Genomic DNA, 17,388 nt, shown 5'->3' with positions numbered 1-17,388 from the left:
TCTGAAACCATTCTTCTGTTGTCACCATTGGCTCAATTCGCAAAGTAGTAGTTCATTACCTTGGCAAGGAGCCCATGATGACTGACTGTGTCAAAGGTGTCAAAGAGGGGATTAATATTGCTGTTTTCCCCTGAACTCTCCTGTCCTTCTCCCATCCCTAGATGTTGATGTAATTCAATCATGCTTGCTGTTGCTGTGGTGCTCACTGTGACTTCTGCATTTCCTTCTGGCTCCTAGGGACAGCTTTCATGGGCTGTAATTGTTCTACAGTACCCTGTAGCCCTGGAACTGGTGTTGACACAATCTCTGTTGCCACAGCACAAATCACTTCAATTAACTTTTGGCTTTCACACCCAGGCATTAATGCTTATTGCCCTGTTCTGGAAGGGTTTAATCCTCCCACTTCCCCCGGATCCCTGCACGCTATTCCCCTCACTTAAGCAGGAAGAATCAGTATATTCCTAGGCATTGAGGGCAGCGCTTTCAGAATCTGAAGGGTTGTGGAATATCATTCCTTTCACAGATCTTGGACTGCACAATATTGGTCCTGGGTTCTGCACCAGTGTAATTTTTTGGTAAAGGTTCCACAATTTGAGGGGCAAATTTCTCAGGCAAGTTACTTAAAATGAAAGGTTTCTGAACCTGCTCAGAAGTCTTGAATGTTATTAGTAGTTTCAGCAGGCATGCATTGTGGGAAGACTGAAATTATAGCTGTCAAAGATGTATAATTAGTTGCAGAATCCTGACAAATCAAGCTAAACAAATAGCTCTACAATTTATCACAGGTATATTACCATAGAGATAGATGTAGTTAATAAAATCATCCACACACATCATACACAGATGGACAATGCACATTTTTCATAGCATACCTCAGATTCAGGGTTGGGGTTTTTTTCCAACATAAAATACTTTTGACAGTACTCTACACTATCTTATTCTGACTTTGTATCACTATAGCTCCATTGACTTTGATGGAATTATTTCTGATTAACACCTTAGTAACTGAGAAGAGAATCTGTCCCCACATTTTCTGTCTCCTGGGCCAGAATCTACTGTCAGTCACATAAACACTGATTTTACAATGTTTCATCTCCCAGTACTTTGTGTTACATTTCCACATAGAAAGAAGATATTTTGTTTTAATTTGTGCAATATTCCCCAATATCAATATACAATTAAGACATCCATTAATAAATCCATAACATTAACTCAATTGAGAAATTTAGACTTGTGTTGAATTTCTCTGAGGCTGGATTGATGTTACAGACTATTGACCGATCTATTAAATAGTCATTGTTAACAATGTTGTCACACGTGCATAAGTAGTTTGCTGTGCAATTAGCATGCTCACTACACTTTTATGCTGATTTTCTAGATGACTATAAAATTTTCATCTATACAATTTGTATAGAGGGGTTCAGCAAAAGAAGCAAAGAAGAAGCAAAACAGCTAAGACTATTTGTGGTTCTTTTGTCTATTCATTTCCGTTTAAAGAAGCTCACTCCTCCAGTACTGCTGACGTCCCCATAAGTGAATACTGTTGTTTTGTTCTCCAGCTCACATGGCCTGCCCCTTGAGCCTTCCAGCACCATTAAGAAAAATTGGCCTCAATGCCCACAACCAAAAATGAAACAAGGGAGAGGAATCTTTTATTGTTAGGGCCCCATCACCAGGATTAAATACATATTAGGGGAGGAGACAAATGGAGCATGTCATATGACAATGGTAAAAAAAAAATCACAGAAATAGCTCCATTTTAAAGAATAAAGAATAGCTCCAGAATAAAGAAAATAGTATTGTTCCTGCAGCTTTTCTGTCTCTTGCTTTTTTTTCTCTCTGATTCAGTGTAGAGCTTCTACCTGGAACCATGTCTGGGTTCCTGTTACAGATTTAAGGAAACATGCACATGTCCCCTCACTTTGCCTCCCTTCTTTCCCTAAAGGTTTCCTCCTAAGGCCATTCCCCCAAGTCTCCTGATTTCTCTAGGCCCACATGAAGGAATGGAAGAAGCTTCTGATGCTGAGACCCCTTCCCAGCTGAAGTCTCCTGCTGCCACAAATTTGTTAGGTGGAACAGAATAAGAAAATATATATGGATGGGCACAACATGAGGGGCCTCATCCATGATAAGTTATGGATGGAGTATAATTTTTTAGCTTGTATTTAGCAACATGAAGTGCTGTTTTGGATCCCTGTCTCTCCACGTCCTGTTCCCCAGAGATGGAAGTTCCAGTTGGATTGATATTCTAGTCTTACCTTCTGCATTGCACACGACAGAAATTTCATGACATTGTTCCTGTATCAAGCCCCTAACTTTTGGGTGATCTGCAGCATGTATTATAGAAAGCCATCCAAACTTGATTTAAAGACTTCAAATGATGGAGAATCTACCACATCCCTCTGTAAATTGTTCCAATAGTCAGTTACCCTCACTCTAAAAAAAAAAGGGGGGGCTCCTTATTTTTATTCTCAGTTTATCTAGTTTCAGTTTATAGTCATTAGATCCTCTTATACCTTTCCCTGCTAGATTAAAGAGCCCACTATTAGAAATGTTCTCTCTGCAGATACTTATAAACTATTAGATCTGGGCACAGAATGGGTTTCCCATCCCACAAGATTTATTAAGATTTGAATCTTTTCCCCATTTGAAATTGGGACAAAAAATCAAAATCTTAATTTTTTTTACAAACTAAAAATCTGAAAGTTCAGATTGGGTCAATTAAAACATTTTGTTTCAATAATTGTGAACTGTTCAGTTTCAATTTTGAATTTTTTAATGTTTGATTTTTCTTTACATTTATTATAAATTAAATAATATTTTGAAAAGAAAAGTCATTCCAAACTGAAAAAATGAAAAACTTTTTATTTTGGAAAAGTCAGAACAGGACATTTTGACAATTTCAAAACTTTATTTATTTATTTGGCTTTTTTTTTTTTTTTTAAACGGGAAATTTGTTGAAACTGACCCTTTCCCATGAATAGTTTCAGATTCAAAGTATGAGTATTTTCCAATGGAAAAAAATCATTAAAAAATTCTTAACCAGCTCTATAGACCATATTCAAATCACTTCTTAACTTTCTCTTGGATAGACTAAATAGACTGAGCTTTTTTAATCTCTCACTATACAAGAGGTTTTCCAAACCTCAAATCATTCTTGTAGATCTTTCTGGAGGTTTTCCAATTTTTCAACACTCTTTTTAAAATATTAACACCACAACTCAACACCATATCACAGTAATGGTCTCAGTGCCATATAGAGTGGTAATTGCACACACTTACACCTATTCTATGATGTGCATTTTCGTCTGTCTTGTCTATTTCTTTAAACTGTAAGCTCATCAGGACAGGGACTTTACTTTTAGAGTTTTGTTACTCAGATTCAGGTAGTGCTGTAAAATACTTCAGTTCTTGCACATTTTAGGACATTTAATAGCAAACCAGAATCAAACTGTTTTAATGCACTGTAATGTACTAGTGAAATACATATCTGCTGCCATCCCATGTACCAAGTATGTCATTACAGAAGTACCAGAATATCGTGTAAGAATACTATCACATTGAATCATGGCAAGTGATAGGGATAGTCCATCAGGGAAGCAATTTACATGTTCATTTTTACAAAAAGCTTTTAAAAGGTGCCAATGTTTAACAGAATAAGTTTTGGCTTGCTTCTCATAAATCTATTGCTTTAAAACTCAATCTATTCTTCTTGTTTTTTTTTTTTTCTTTCAGTACAGGAAAGTCTCCTTCTTCAGCAGATTTGTATTTTCTTTAGTCATATACTAATCTTTTATGATCAGTCATTTGCACAGCAAGATATTTCTCTCTCTTAGTCAGCTTATTCTGGTGAAATAAGAATTATTTCATTGGCATTTTACTAACACTTTTTGGTGCTGAGACTATTTTATTTTTGGAACGGGACAGTAATGTTGCATACATCAATGTTAGAGAGACACATTAACTGCTGGTGATGTGTGTGGCAGTTTTAGATACACCGTGAGTGAGTACCCCAGGGATTTGCAATGTTATTACTCTTTTTTTTCGCATTTTCATTTTGGTCCTCCCTGGTCTCCTCCCTCTACCCATTTTAACCTCATTTACTCATTTGACACAGATACAAACACAGTTAGTTACACAGTGACCCAACCAATGGGGTTACCAATAGAAGACACATTCTTTATAACCTGTATTGTTTTTTGGGGTGTTTCCTAACATGGGAAAAATACACACAAACACATACACATACTCCAAGGTTTTCATAATGGATGCCCAGTATGAAAATCTTGTCCATTGTCTTTTAATATGCAAGAATGACTTATTTAACTGAACTAAGTGCTATAAATTTGAATTCTCAGTGAAAAATGTGTGTGTGTATATATATAGTGAAAATTATCACAATGATTTTTTTCCTCCATGTTTCCACAAATTCAGTTTCAATGTTTTAAACTTGTGACCAGCTTTAGTACTTTTACAAGAAAGCATAAGAAAATAATTCCTAAATGTGTGATCTTAAGAATATAAATATTGGGCTTGATTCAAATCCCAATGAAGTTTTTTCAATGACTTCAGTGGAATTTGGTTCAGGCCTCTTATGAGTCTAGGGCAGTGGTCTGCAGTGACTGTCAGTCAAATATTGCAATTATGGAATCTATGTGTCTATTAAAATGTTCCTCTGGCTACATACCAGACAAGATGAGTGGGTGCAGATTATAGACATTTTCCCAAATAACTGTGTGATGTCAGGAGTAATGATCAAATGAACTGGCCACATGAGACATACTCACCCCAACTCACAAAGAAGGAAAGGAATTGCTGGGATTCCCCTCCACTCCCATCTACCCAAGCAGACTATGATAATGATAATGGGAGATAATGATCATGTTATAAAAGAGTATTTTGTAAAAATCGCCTAACTATATCATGATAAGTTATGATACATCAGCAGCACACATTGGTGCAATGAAGTAAACATCACAACACAATGCCAGGAGATGTTAAATTTAATTTGTGACTGTGACCTCATTCACTGATGAAGTTATTAATTATTATTATTTTATTACATACTTGCATTATCATAGCACTTAGAAGCCCCAGTAATGGACCAGGACCTCATTGTGCTAGTCTCTGTACAAACACGGGACAAAAAGAAAAAAGTTCCTATTGCAAAAAGCATAAAATCTAAATATAAGATAAGAGACAAGAGATGGATAGAGACTGACAGGGGAGCACAAGGGAACAAAGGGAAAATACTGGTCAGTATAATAGGCAGTAGTCTCAGCACACCAACAACCTAATTGATGTCAAATTTTTTGTAAGCTCTCCCATTATTTAAAGTTGAATACTACCGCTCTAGATAGAGCACGTAGGTGAAAGTACTTGTAAATCACTAACTTCTTAAAGACTTGTAAAAGAGTCTCACATAGAAAATTACCCAATGTGGCTTTGAACTAATGGATTATTTTGTTCTGGTTATTTCATTACATTCTTGTTCATAAATATTTTTAAAGTGTATATGTATATTAATTTCCTTGGGAATATTCAGAAGGTTATTTAATCTAATAATATATTCTTTTCATCTTGACCATTATGCTCCAGAGAAAGAAGTTTTATGATGTGCTTTTATAAGCAATTTGCTGCTATAATTTTCTTTGATATGAAGTTTTAGCACTTTTACTTAATTGCATGGCATACCTGAATAGCTATGCTATTGCTGATGGTTAGGATGGAATACTGATTCTAATTGTGTTTCATCCTTGAAACAGTAAGTTTGTGACATAATGGCAAAAAGAAGTTTGGTGTATAACAGCAAAGAAGATGTGCCTCACACTTTCATTTATAAGGAACTACGCATTATAGACTTTACTGTATGCATTTTATATCAATAATTTTGCTAAATACTGCCTGATATATTATCATTTTCAAAGAGATTCTCGTCTTCAAATACACTTATGCTGAGTGCATATATCAAAACTAAGCAAAATATTATGCGTATGTCCTGGGGTTCTCTACTCACCGCTGGATGGTGCCCCCTTCTAGAGATTCTGGGGATTAGCTCTGCCAGGCTGACATCCCTTCCTATGATTGCTCTCTCTCTCTCACTGTGCAGCCCCTCTCTCAGTACAGGAGTTCCTGCTTCCTCTTCATGACTAGGCCCTCCAGCCAGGTCACTTAGCAGATTCCCCTTCCAGCATAGTATTTCAAAGTCCATGACTATGTCACTCCAGCAGTGACACTAGCAGTCTTTGAATCCACTGCCCTGAACAAAACCACTCTGCAGTGGTTGTTAGGGGAAGCCAGGCCCACACTCTGCTCTGCCTTCCAGTTCAGAGTCCTGTAGCAAACAGTTAAGTCTGCAGCTACACCAACCTTACTGCTCTCCTTCCCTGGACTTCTTCCTACCATACTTCTTCTCCCCTTCCTTCTCCCTTACCATAGGGAGGGGAACTGCAGGCTTCTTCCCTGCACTCTTCCTACATTATTGCCATCCTTCGAGCTTTATAGAAGCCCCGCCTGTTCCCTCACAGGTGTGCTTCCTTCTTATTAGCTATGTCTTGCCTAATCTCCCCAATTTGCAGCCTAATTGGCTGATTGGGCCCACTCAACCTAATTCAGTTCTTGTAGGGCCGGTGTGGGGGAGTACACACCATCACAGTCACTTACAGACAATGCCTTCATTGAATTTAATGGGAGATTTGCCTGAGTAACCACTGATGTAACATATTCAGAATTCTATTATTAAATGTTTCTGTTAGGATATAGATATCAGGCCTGTCTGTAAAGGCCTCTACTCTAATAATTTAGGTGTATTCTTATCACTTAGCTAGTTATAGAGGTATAAGAGAAAGAATTAAAATCACTGTCTGCCGGTGTAAGGTCCTTCTCTTACTGTGACAGTCTGAGGCCCTGTTCTTAGGCTAAGGCCTTTGGCTAAGCAGCAGAGGCAACCATAAACTGGGAAGCGACCGGTCACATCCTCACATTCCAAACTAGTCACATTGAAATAAGGTGTTATTGGGCTGTTAAGAATACAATCCTGTCCTGATAATGCCTATTGCCTCCAGAGAAAGGGAAGTGCCTAGAAGATGTAAAAGGAAACTTAGTCTGATAGCATCCTGTCTGGTAAGAACTCACTTATCAATAGCTGGGATGTGAAATCCTCATTTCTTTGTTGTTCTCTCACTGTAGTCCCCATTTCCCTATTGTTTGTTTGTATAATCTCTGTCTGGTTCTGTGATTGTTTCTGTCTGCTGTATAATTAATTTTGCTGGGTGTAAACTAATTAAGGTGGTGGTATATAATTGGTTAAATAATCATGTTACAATATGTTAGGATTGGTTAGTTAAATTTCAGTAAAATTACTGGTTAAGGTATAGCTAAGCAGAACTCAAGTTTTCCTATATAGTCTGCAGTCAATCAGGAAGTGTGTGTGTGTGGGTGGGGGGGAATGGGAATGGGAATGGGGGTGGGGAATTGAATCATGTTTTGCTAAAGGGGGAAATGGGAACAGGGAGTGGGGATGGGGAAATTGGAATCATGTCCTGCTAAGGGCAGGAATGGGAACAGGGCCACAGGTAAGGCTCTGTGGTGTCAGAGCTGGGAAGGGGGACACTAAGGAAAGGAAACTGGATCATGCTTGCTGGAAGTTCACCCCAATAAACATTGAATTGTTTGCACCTTTGGACTTTGGGTATTGTTGCTCTCTGTTCATGCGAGAAGGACCAGGGAAGTAAGTGGGTGAAGGAATAAGCCTCCGAACAGTTTCTATTGTTAGGAAAAAACGTGTCCAGTCTGATTGGTAATTGCAGAAATATTGAAAAAACAGAAATAAATTAATATGTTTAAATTTGGTGATAAGACTAAACCAAAGTCCTGTATCTAAGCCCACTTCCACTCTGAATTTTATGTCATGGGCCCATCTTGTATTTCAATTTATCAGTCTGCATAAGCAAATACTTATTTCAACTGCAGTGGGATGCCAGTAACTATTTGTTGGAGTCAACAATCCAGTTTTATACTATATAATTTATGTTTTAATGCTGTATGTGTTTTATTTATATTTCAGTGCATGAATAACCTATTTAATGACACAGTTCAACACATAAGAACGTAAGAATGGCCACACTTCAGACTAATGGTCCATCTAGCCCAGTATTCTGTCTTCTGACAGTGGCTGATGCCATATGCTTCAGAGTGCATGAATAGAACAGGGAAATTGTCAACTGATCCATCCCTTCCTCTCCCATTCCAGCTTTTGGCAGTTGGAAGTTTAGGGACACCCAGAGTATGGGATTGCATCCCTGGCCATCTTGGCTAATAGCCACTGATGAGCCTATCCACCTTGAAGTTATCTAATTCTTTTTTGAACCCAGTTATACTTTTGGGCTTTACAACGTCACCAGGCAATTAGTTCACAGGTTGACTGTGTGTTGCATGAAGAAATACTTCCTTATGTTTGTATTATACCTGCTGCCTATTATTTTCATTAGGTGATCACTGGTTCTTGTGCAATGTAAAGGGATAAGTTTAACTAGCGTCCTCATATTTGGGACCATTCTCCTTTTTTGAAGTTTATTGCTACTATGGTGGGTTTCTTTGGTATTTCTTTCTCTCCTCCATGATGTTAAAATTAACTAATTACAGTTGCTATTCCTGAGTGGTTCAGCTATATTTCTCTCTTGGACCAAATCCTGTGCTTCATTTAGGACCAAATCAAGAATGGACTTGCTGCTTGAGGGTTCCCAGACTAGCTGCTCCAAGAACCTGTCATTAATGGTGTTTAGACATTTTATCTCTGCATCCCATCCTTAAGTGGCATGTACCCAATCAATATGGGGATAGTTGAAATCCCCCATTCTACAATGCAGATTGCTCAATTAAAGTCAGTGCGAGTTTTGCCACTGAGACATCAGTAGCTAGCTAATACTCAGTCACCCTGAAAATAAAGGGGCAACTTAAAGTGAAATTCAGCAAAGTAATGCATACTAGAAGGAACAATTAAAGTTATTCATACTTTTGTGGGTTTTAAATTAACTGTAATTTCTCAGGGAAAATACCTGGTCATCAGTGTGGACAGTACAATAGATCTGCTCCATGGGCAGAACTGATCAAAATTCAGAAAGGGATAAAGTAAAATACTGAAAATATTATAATGCCATCCACAAATATGACATCTCATTCACAACACAGACACAGCAGAAATACAAAAGGTCTAAACTAAAGGGCACCGGTTATGACTGCAGGCATAGAAATATTCTCGTATAAGGAGATCATTAAAAATAGAACTTAGTTTACAGAAAAAACTTAACAGGTGACATGAGAGGTGTACAAAATAATGAATAACACAGACGGCAAATAGGACACTGCTATTTACTAATCTCAATTAAAGTATTAAAAAGTCAGGAAGTTTAAGAGTTGAGGAAGAAGACTCTTTAGATGAAGTGGATTCTTTTGAATAAGTGTATTTGAAAAGTTTTCCTAATTCTTTACTTTTTGCTTTGTAGGTTGGAACTTGCTGAGTTTAATTCCTATTTGCATTTTCTACCACGCTGTGTAATTCTCATTTGCATCCTTTCTTAGGGCTTGTTTTTTACCCCCTCTTAATTCAATTTCAAAACTCTGGAAATTGGATCTGGATCAGGATCTTATATAGCTACTGGTACAGACAATTTTTAAATTTGATAGTTTATTATTTTTCAAAATGCATAAGACTGGAAATAAGAGGCAAGGAAAAGGAAATAACTGATATATACATATACATAAAACATTTGCAATCTAACATAAAATATATTGAGTGAAATAATGGCCCTATTGAGTAAATGGGAACTTTGCTTTTGACTTCCATGGGGCCATGACATCACCCTTTACTGGACCAGATCATCAGCTGTTGTAAATCAGCATCACTCATTTGACTTCACTGGAATTGCACTGATTTCCCCACCTTAGGATATAGTCTATTTACCACATGATTTATTCAGAATACAAATTACTATACTTAGTCATTTCTCTCTCAAAAGACAAACAGTAAGTATACCAGATCTTTTACTTACTTGGAAGTAATAGTAGATTTTATTAGCTTTGTGAGGTGACAAAAATGTGAGAATTTGTGCAGATCTTTTACATTTTTTAGATCAAATATGGGGACTAGAGTACCTGCCTGTGGTGGGGGGTTCTTGCATCTTCCTCCAAAGTGTTTGGCACTGACCATTTTCAGAGATAGAATGGGGACTATAGATGGACCAAGGGTCTGATCCAGACTGGCAATTCCTATGTTCCTAAATAGATATTTCTCTGTAACATTTTAATAAGTGACATAAGAGAAAACTAACATAGCCTGCTTGATTTTGGCGAGAGAAGATTCAATGGAAGTTAATGTATTTTGAGATGTACTATATTTCACCCATTTCTGGGATCTAGTAGTTCTCTTGTGACTTCAAAAGTATAAAATAAAATTTAAAAAATCCAAATGTTTCTGAGCAGGTAATAGGGCAGCATATATGTAAAAAGACACTTGAAAATTAGCCTGTTTTAAACCAATGGTACAGCTAGGACTGCCAGAGTTTACATTGTCACCAAAGACATTTGAATGCCTTGCTGTACTCCAGTCAACACAGACCCCACAAAATCTCCACATTTCAGCAAAAACTTAAAAGGTTATTAAACTAAAGAAAAATCTGAACTCTACTAGTAATTGGTGCGGAAGAACTGGCTGGTCTCTTGAGGCAACTGTTGTTGCCATCAGCAACGATGCCAGCTCGAGCCCTACTGTCCTGAGCTTTGCTCTTCTGTACTAAGTGTGAATGTGTTAAGGAAAAGTTAGCACATGTGACTCCATTTTGGTTTGGGGCCCACCATTGTTTAAATGCCAGCACATCATACACCAGGAGGAGTAATCCTTAGATATTGAATCCCTGTGAAAATCCTCCTCCTTGTCTCCAGCCTGCCTTGACTCCCAGTATCTGGTTTTTGTCAGTCTCTAACTCCCTGTCTCTTGGCCTTGATGTGAGGCCTCCCATCCTGATAATAAAAGTTACTGATGCATGGCTTTAGGACCATGCTGTGTAATTAACATACTGGTATAGCACGAGGAATGCACCAAGCAGGGATAGGTGGTAGATAAGACAAGGGTTTGTTTATTGGCTAAGGTTTCCGATGCACGAGGGCAACATGCTTTGCTAAAAGGTATATAACCTTTGTATAATCTGCATTCAGGGTCCCCTCCTGGCTAGCAGGGGGGCACCACGCTCGAGCGTAATAAACTTAGTGTCTTTTGGGAACTCTGCAGTTGTGGACTTTGTTTCTGTGCCTCAGCCTAGATTCGAACTGTGCGTGACCTACCAGGTATAATTCGCAGCACTGGTGTGTGTGTCCTATCAGGTATAATTCGCAGCACTGGTGTGCGTGTCCTACAAGGTGTAATTCGTAGCACTTGTGTGCGTGTCCTACCAGATGTAATTCGTAGCACTTGTGTGCGTGTCCTATCAGGTGTAATTCGCAGCAGTTGTGTGCGTGTCCTACAAGGTGTAATTCGTAACAGAATGGCACTGCAAAGTTAGTGACTGTGATGCCAGAAGAAGAAATCCTTTGAGCCATCATCTTCTAGACACCTACCTGTGATGTTAACTATGAACAATCCATTCTGCCCACACTTTGAGGCACAGCAACCTCTCAGAACATCAATTAATGGAAAGCTCTTACCTTCGGATAATGGTGCTTATATGAAACGAATCAGAAGAGGCAGTAAAAAAAGCAGCATGGAGACAAAAATCTTGTATTCAGCACTTCAACTTTAAACTCTAATCATGTATTTTAGACTTGCACATAGTGAATACATAAAAGCTTGATTAATATTTCACTGCTTTCTTTCTTCTTGATTCAGAGTTAATATCAAACGATTTAGTGTCATGTAAGGATGATAAAAAAGAGTGAATGTTTGGTTTATCTTCTCAAGGCTGTGGTAATGATTCAAAGTTACACATTTTTGTAAACTGCAAGCTTGTGGGCAAATAGAAGTGGACAAATACAGCAAATCCACTGAGGCTTCAGAATGGATATACCCTTGATTTATTAATACTGGGCTTAATCCTGCCTTGTTATAGAACACATTTACAAAGGGGATGAGTTCCCACCATTCACTTTAAAGTCAGAGTTGAGGAAAAAATCATTGATTTTTGTACGAATAGTCTCTTTTCTGAATTTGTCTCTTTGCAAAAGTTCCTGTTTAAATTAAACAAGCACTTAGCACACTTGTGATAACTCTAATATTCTTCCTACCAAATGATGTAATGCATGGTATCCCTATGGGACAATTCCTAATGGACTCTGAACATGTGGATCTTCCACTTCATTGGTGTATTTTAAAAGATGAATGCATGTAACTCTTTATCCAGTATGGCATGCCAAAGTAACATAGTTCTACCCAAATTTTCTCCCTGTGATCAAAGAAAGAAAGTTTTTAGATTTTAAATCAGGCATGAATATATGTATTCCCTGCTAGCTGGCCACCAAGCCTCTGAAAATGGCAACCAGTTGATAAAGTAGAACCTGTACTGTCTTTTTATTGCTTCTGTGGGTGCCAAAGTTGAGACACTTAAAAGGGGCTTCATTCTCAGATGACAGAAGGCTCAATACTTTCTGGAAATCAGGCCCCTTTAAGGTATCTCAAGTTGGGCACTAAAAAACTGAGGCACCTAAAATCACTGGTCACTGCTGTCATCGATGCATCTGGGCCCTATAAAGTAAGATGCATGGCTGAATATCAAGTAACAAGCTTAATATCTAGCCTTATATTAACTTCAAAAGAGGTAGGATCAGACCTGTTTTGTACTTATGAGAAATGAATAATAGATTTAGATTGAAATGATAGCTTGTGTTCAGTGCTGGGCAAGATCTTTGGCTATGGCCTAACTACACAATGTTCATGCCAGAGAAATGCTCTGAGAGGATGCTGAAAGATCACTTTTGTACCTCCTGATCTTGCAGCTCTGTGAATGCCAATCTTCATATGCTGTGTTATGACAGCCTAAGAGCTGCTCTGATTTATGTAAGAATACAATGGTGAAAGAAGGCTAAAAATGCAAAAGACAAAAGCACATGTTTCCTGTCCATCATCTTTTTTTGTCCCAGTCATACCACCTTTTCCCTAAAATGCCATGAGAAAAGGAGAGTGATTGACTGAAGAGTAGATCCAGGAAAGTAATAGATCTTTTTGGTTTTCTGGCAATTTTGAAAACAAAAAAAAGTTTTAGGTCAAACACAATGTTTCATTTTGACAAAATCAAAAAGTTTTGTTTCATTTTAGACCATTTAAAAAAAAATTGAATTTTAAAAAATAAAATTAAAGGACATTTTGAAAGAAAGGAATTTCAAACCAAAAAATGGAATGTTTTCTTTTTCAAAAAAGGTCAGAATAAAATATTCTGACTTTTTTCCTAAATAAACAATTTGGCAAAACAGACATTAATTCATTAAATGTTTTGCTGTTGCCAAATCTGCATTTTTTTGCCAGAAATGTTTCAGCTGAAATTTTGCCCAGTTCTAGTCAGCCGTAGTTCTCAACCTGTTTACCATTGTGGGCTGCATCCAATACTACCTATATGGCCCTGAGGATGTCATATGGGCCACAGCTCTGTGCTTATTGGGCTGCAAGGGGCCCGCAGATTGAGAACCACTGAGTTAAAACCTTTATTTTTACACGTCAGGAGGATCACTCCAGTATAGGAACTTGACAAGCTGGTTCTAAGATCTGATTATATCAGTTGTGTGATACTAAATGGCAACTGATCTAGACTCTCATGTCCATATACAGTCCACATAGTAAATCATAACAAACATTTACCATCTGATGCAAATGTCTACCAAATGATGATGATTAAAGATAATACAGGGGTTTTCTTCTGTTATTCTAAATCAGTCTGATGGATACATTCTAGTGCTGCACTTATTACTATTCACTCTTACAGAATCAGGTTCCAACCTGCACCCTTCCCAATAACAGGGCTCTTGGAGTCATATTCTCACAACAGAAGAATATGACTTAATTTAGGCCACAATATTCGGGAAGATATAAATGTGCCAGCTGCCTCTACCCTAGTTGGATAATACCAGAGTTGATTGAGATGGCTATAATTTATAAATAGCTAATCTCTCAGGGAATTAATAACTAGTTAATATGTAGAGATACTACGTCCATTGCATAATTATAGTCTTTACACCATATAATTTTACTCCTCAGAGACTCAAAATACTTACTGGATTTCTTTTGAGTATTTGTTCAAGGACTGCTGTCTGAATGGAGAGGAAAAAACATCAGAAAATTGTCTCTCTCAATTCTGGAGGACCATGACATTCTATTTGTTAATACGGATGGCTCTATTAGGATACATAGTATATTATGATATCTAAGAGCAATATGACCTTCACGTTTCTGATGCTTTCTCTTGAACTACAGTACAAAAGCTCTAGTGTTGCAGCTTCCTTACAAAATTGCAATGCACATGGTAAGTGAGATTTACTGCTGAAAATACTTCAGCACTTATAAAAATACAGCATCAGAGTTTATAAATGTCATGGGATACTATCATTTTTCTTTTCTGGCAGGCTAGGGTCTAGATCTTACAGAGTTTTGCTTTTGAGTTTCAGAAATCCATATATGTTTAATATGAAGTTTGTACTACTGAAGGAGCACATCTATAGATGCCAGAATAAACCATTTCAAGAGTACAATTGTATGAACACACATTACAAATCAAAGCCTGATCCTTCCTTTGCCTCCCTGGCGGGCCTTAAACCCGTTAAACTGATTTAAGTTCTGTTTCTGAAGGTGGGGATGGAGCAGTAGGAGGATTTGGGGACCCTGTGCAGGGGGGCCAGCATGCCATGCATACCAGAAAGACCTGCTCTGTGAAAAGAACAGGAGTACTTGTGGCACCTTAGAGACTAACAGATTTATTTGAGCATAAGCTTTCGTGAGCTACAGCTCACTTCATCGGATGCATGCTCTGTGAAGACTCCCTAAAAAGTGCAGAAGATTTGAGGGTAGGAATGGAGAGGAGCAGGGTCAGTGTATCTACAGCAAAATAAAGCCACCAACCACTCTTCACCACACAAGGGAATGAATTAGCCCCGAGGATTGTTGCTGCTGCAATGTAGCTTTGAGTGTTGCTTTGCTGTCACTGCAGCTGAGTGAGGATTCCTTCTCCATACAGTTCCATTGGAGGTCCCCAGCATGCAGCTTGAACAATTAGGGTTATCAGATGTCCCCTATAGGGGATTTTATAGGGACAGTCCGGATATTCAGGCTTTTTCTAGTGTAGGTGCCTAGTCCCCTACAGCCCCTGTCCCGATTTTTCACACTTGCTATCTGGTCATCCTATGAACAATGGACTATGAGGTGGTTCCAAAACTTGGCCCCAACTATGTACAGACATGAACATTTCAATCTATGTATTTACGGGGCATCTCAAAATGTGGATATGCGCAGGAGAGAGTCCACACTCCTACAGCTGGCCTTCTAACAGTGAAGAGAATTGATGAACATTGAATTAGAGAAAAATATATACACACTATTAGTCACTTCTAAAAACAATGTTATTGGGCAATTGCTTTAGTTTGATTTGGTTTGGTTTTGAGGGTTTTCTTTACTGTTGGATAATTATTCTTTAGAATGGAATATCATTTTACATAGTCAAGATGCGTAGAGTTGGGATAGACATTTTTTTCCTATTTGAAATAAAACATATAAATGCATATTGACTTGCAGGGCTAGGGTATCTTCTATGTTGCAGTATCATCCAAGTGCTACTGCCCACATTCTCTCCCCTTGTCTTCCCCTGCCATCATGTGCTGAGGCTGGTACTTTCTGAGCTCAGGTTTCACAGATAGTACTGCACAAAACCCTTGGCCAGAAACCCTGGCCAAGATGCCATTAAACCAAGCAAGGACCTGACCATAACTGTTGCAGTGTACACAGTGTAAAGATAACACTCTGCAACACATCCTGTTTCTATCTTTCAGTATTAGACTGACTGTGGTTCATATTTCAAATTAATAAAAAGACATGCATTCATAAACAGTGTGGGCTATTGTCTTTCTATAAAAATGTGGAATTACCTATGAAGTAGAATCTCTTGGCCAGTGCAGTTATTTTAATCATCATCTGCCTGGTTGCTTCTTTTAATGAGAGCATTCTCATTTTATTGTCTTTAGACCCATACTTTAAGGCCAGAAGAGACCATCATGATCATCTAGTCTGACCTCCTGCACATGACAGGCCACAGATCATCACCACCGACTCCTGTAATAGACCCATAACCTTTGGCTAAGCTACTGAAGTTCCAAATCATGTTTTAAAGCCTTCAAATTACAGAGAATTCACCATTTACACTAGTTTAAACCTGCAAGTGACCCATGCCCCATGTTGTAAAGTAGGGGTTCTCAAACTGGGGGTCGGGACCCCTCAGGGGGTTGCGAGGTTAGTACATGGGGGTCACGAACTGTCAGCCTCCACTCCAAACTCCGCTTTGCCTCCAGTATTTATAATGGTGTTAAATATATTAAACAGTGTTTTTAATTTATAAGGGGAGGTCACACTCAGAAGCTTGCTGTGTGAAAGGGGTCACCAGTATAGAACTTTGGGAACCACTGTTGTAAAGGAAGGCAAAAAAGCCCAGGGTCTTTGTGAATCTGACCTGGGGAAAAATTCCTGCCCAGCCCCAAATATAGCAATCAGTAGGACTCTGAGAGTGTCAGAAAGACGGACCAGCTAGACACCCGAGAAAGAATTCTCTGTAGTAAATCACCTATATATCTGTATTCTGGTCATATGTACACAATTGTATCTTGTGTTTTATTAGATGGAATATATGGACCACAGTTGTTAACATAATGCAGTCGGTTTCCAACATTAAAGTGTTTAACAAGGGTCAGGATTTTAGCCTAAAGGATCTCAGCCTGCTTAGTTCCCTGGCAAATACACCAATAAATATCCATTTAACTTTTTATTAAAGACACAGAAAAGAAGAAAAACAGTTGAAGTATTTGAAATGTAAAGTATTAAGAAGGCTCTCATTTTAACAACATTCCTTGTGCCCTTAAGCTGGAGAGAGTGGAAGAGGGAAAAGCCCTTTATTCAACAACCTCTTAGATGGTATCAAATATGGCAACAACTGTGCTTTTGGGGAAAAGAAAATGAGTGATCTGAGGTGGCCTGGAGCTCTTGGTGTTGTTGCTGTTGTTAAAATCCCATTCCGTATCATCCCAGGTGGTGTTTGGTATTCAGATGGAGCCTGCAGAGGTGGTGATGCCATCTGGATCCCTCTCTCTGGCCTGGTCTGGTCAGGATTAGGATGAAGATTTGGAGTCCCAGGAGATGGTGGAGGCAGCAGCCAT

The sequence above is a fragment of the Eretmochelys imbricata genome, chromosome 1 (genome assembly GCF_965152235.1).
Source record: "Eretmochelys imbricata isolate rEreImb1 chromosome 1, rEreImb1.hap1, whole genome shotgun sequence".
NCBI lineage: Eukaryota > Metazoa > Chordata > Testudines > Cheloniidae > Eretmochelys > Eretmochelys imbricata.
Note: the sequence above shows the minus strand (reverse complement) of the source record.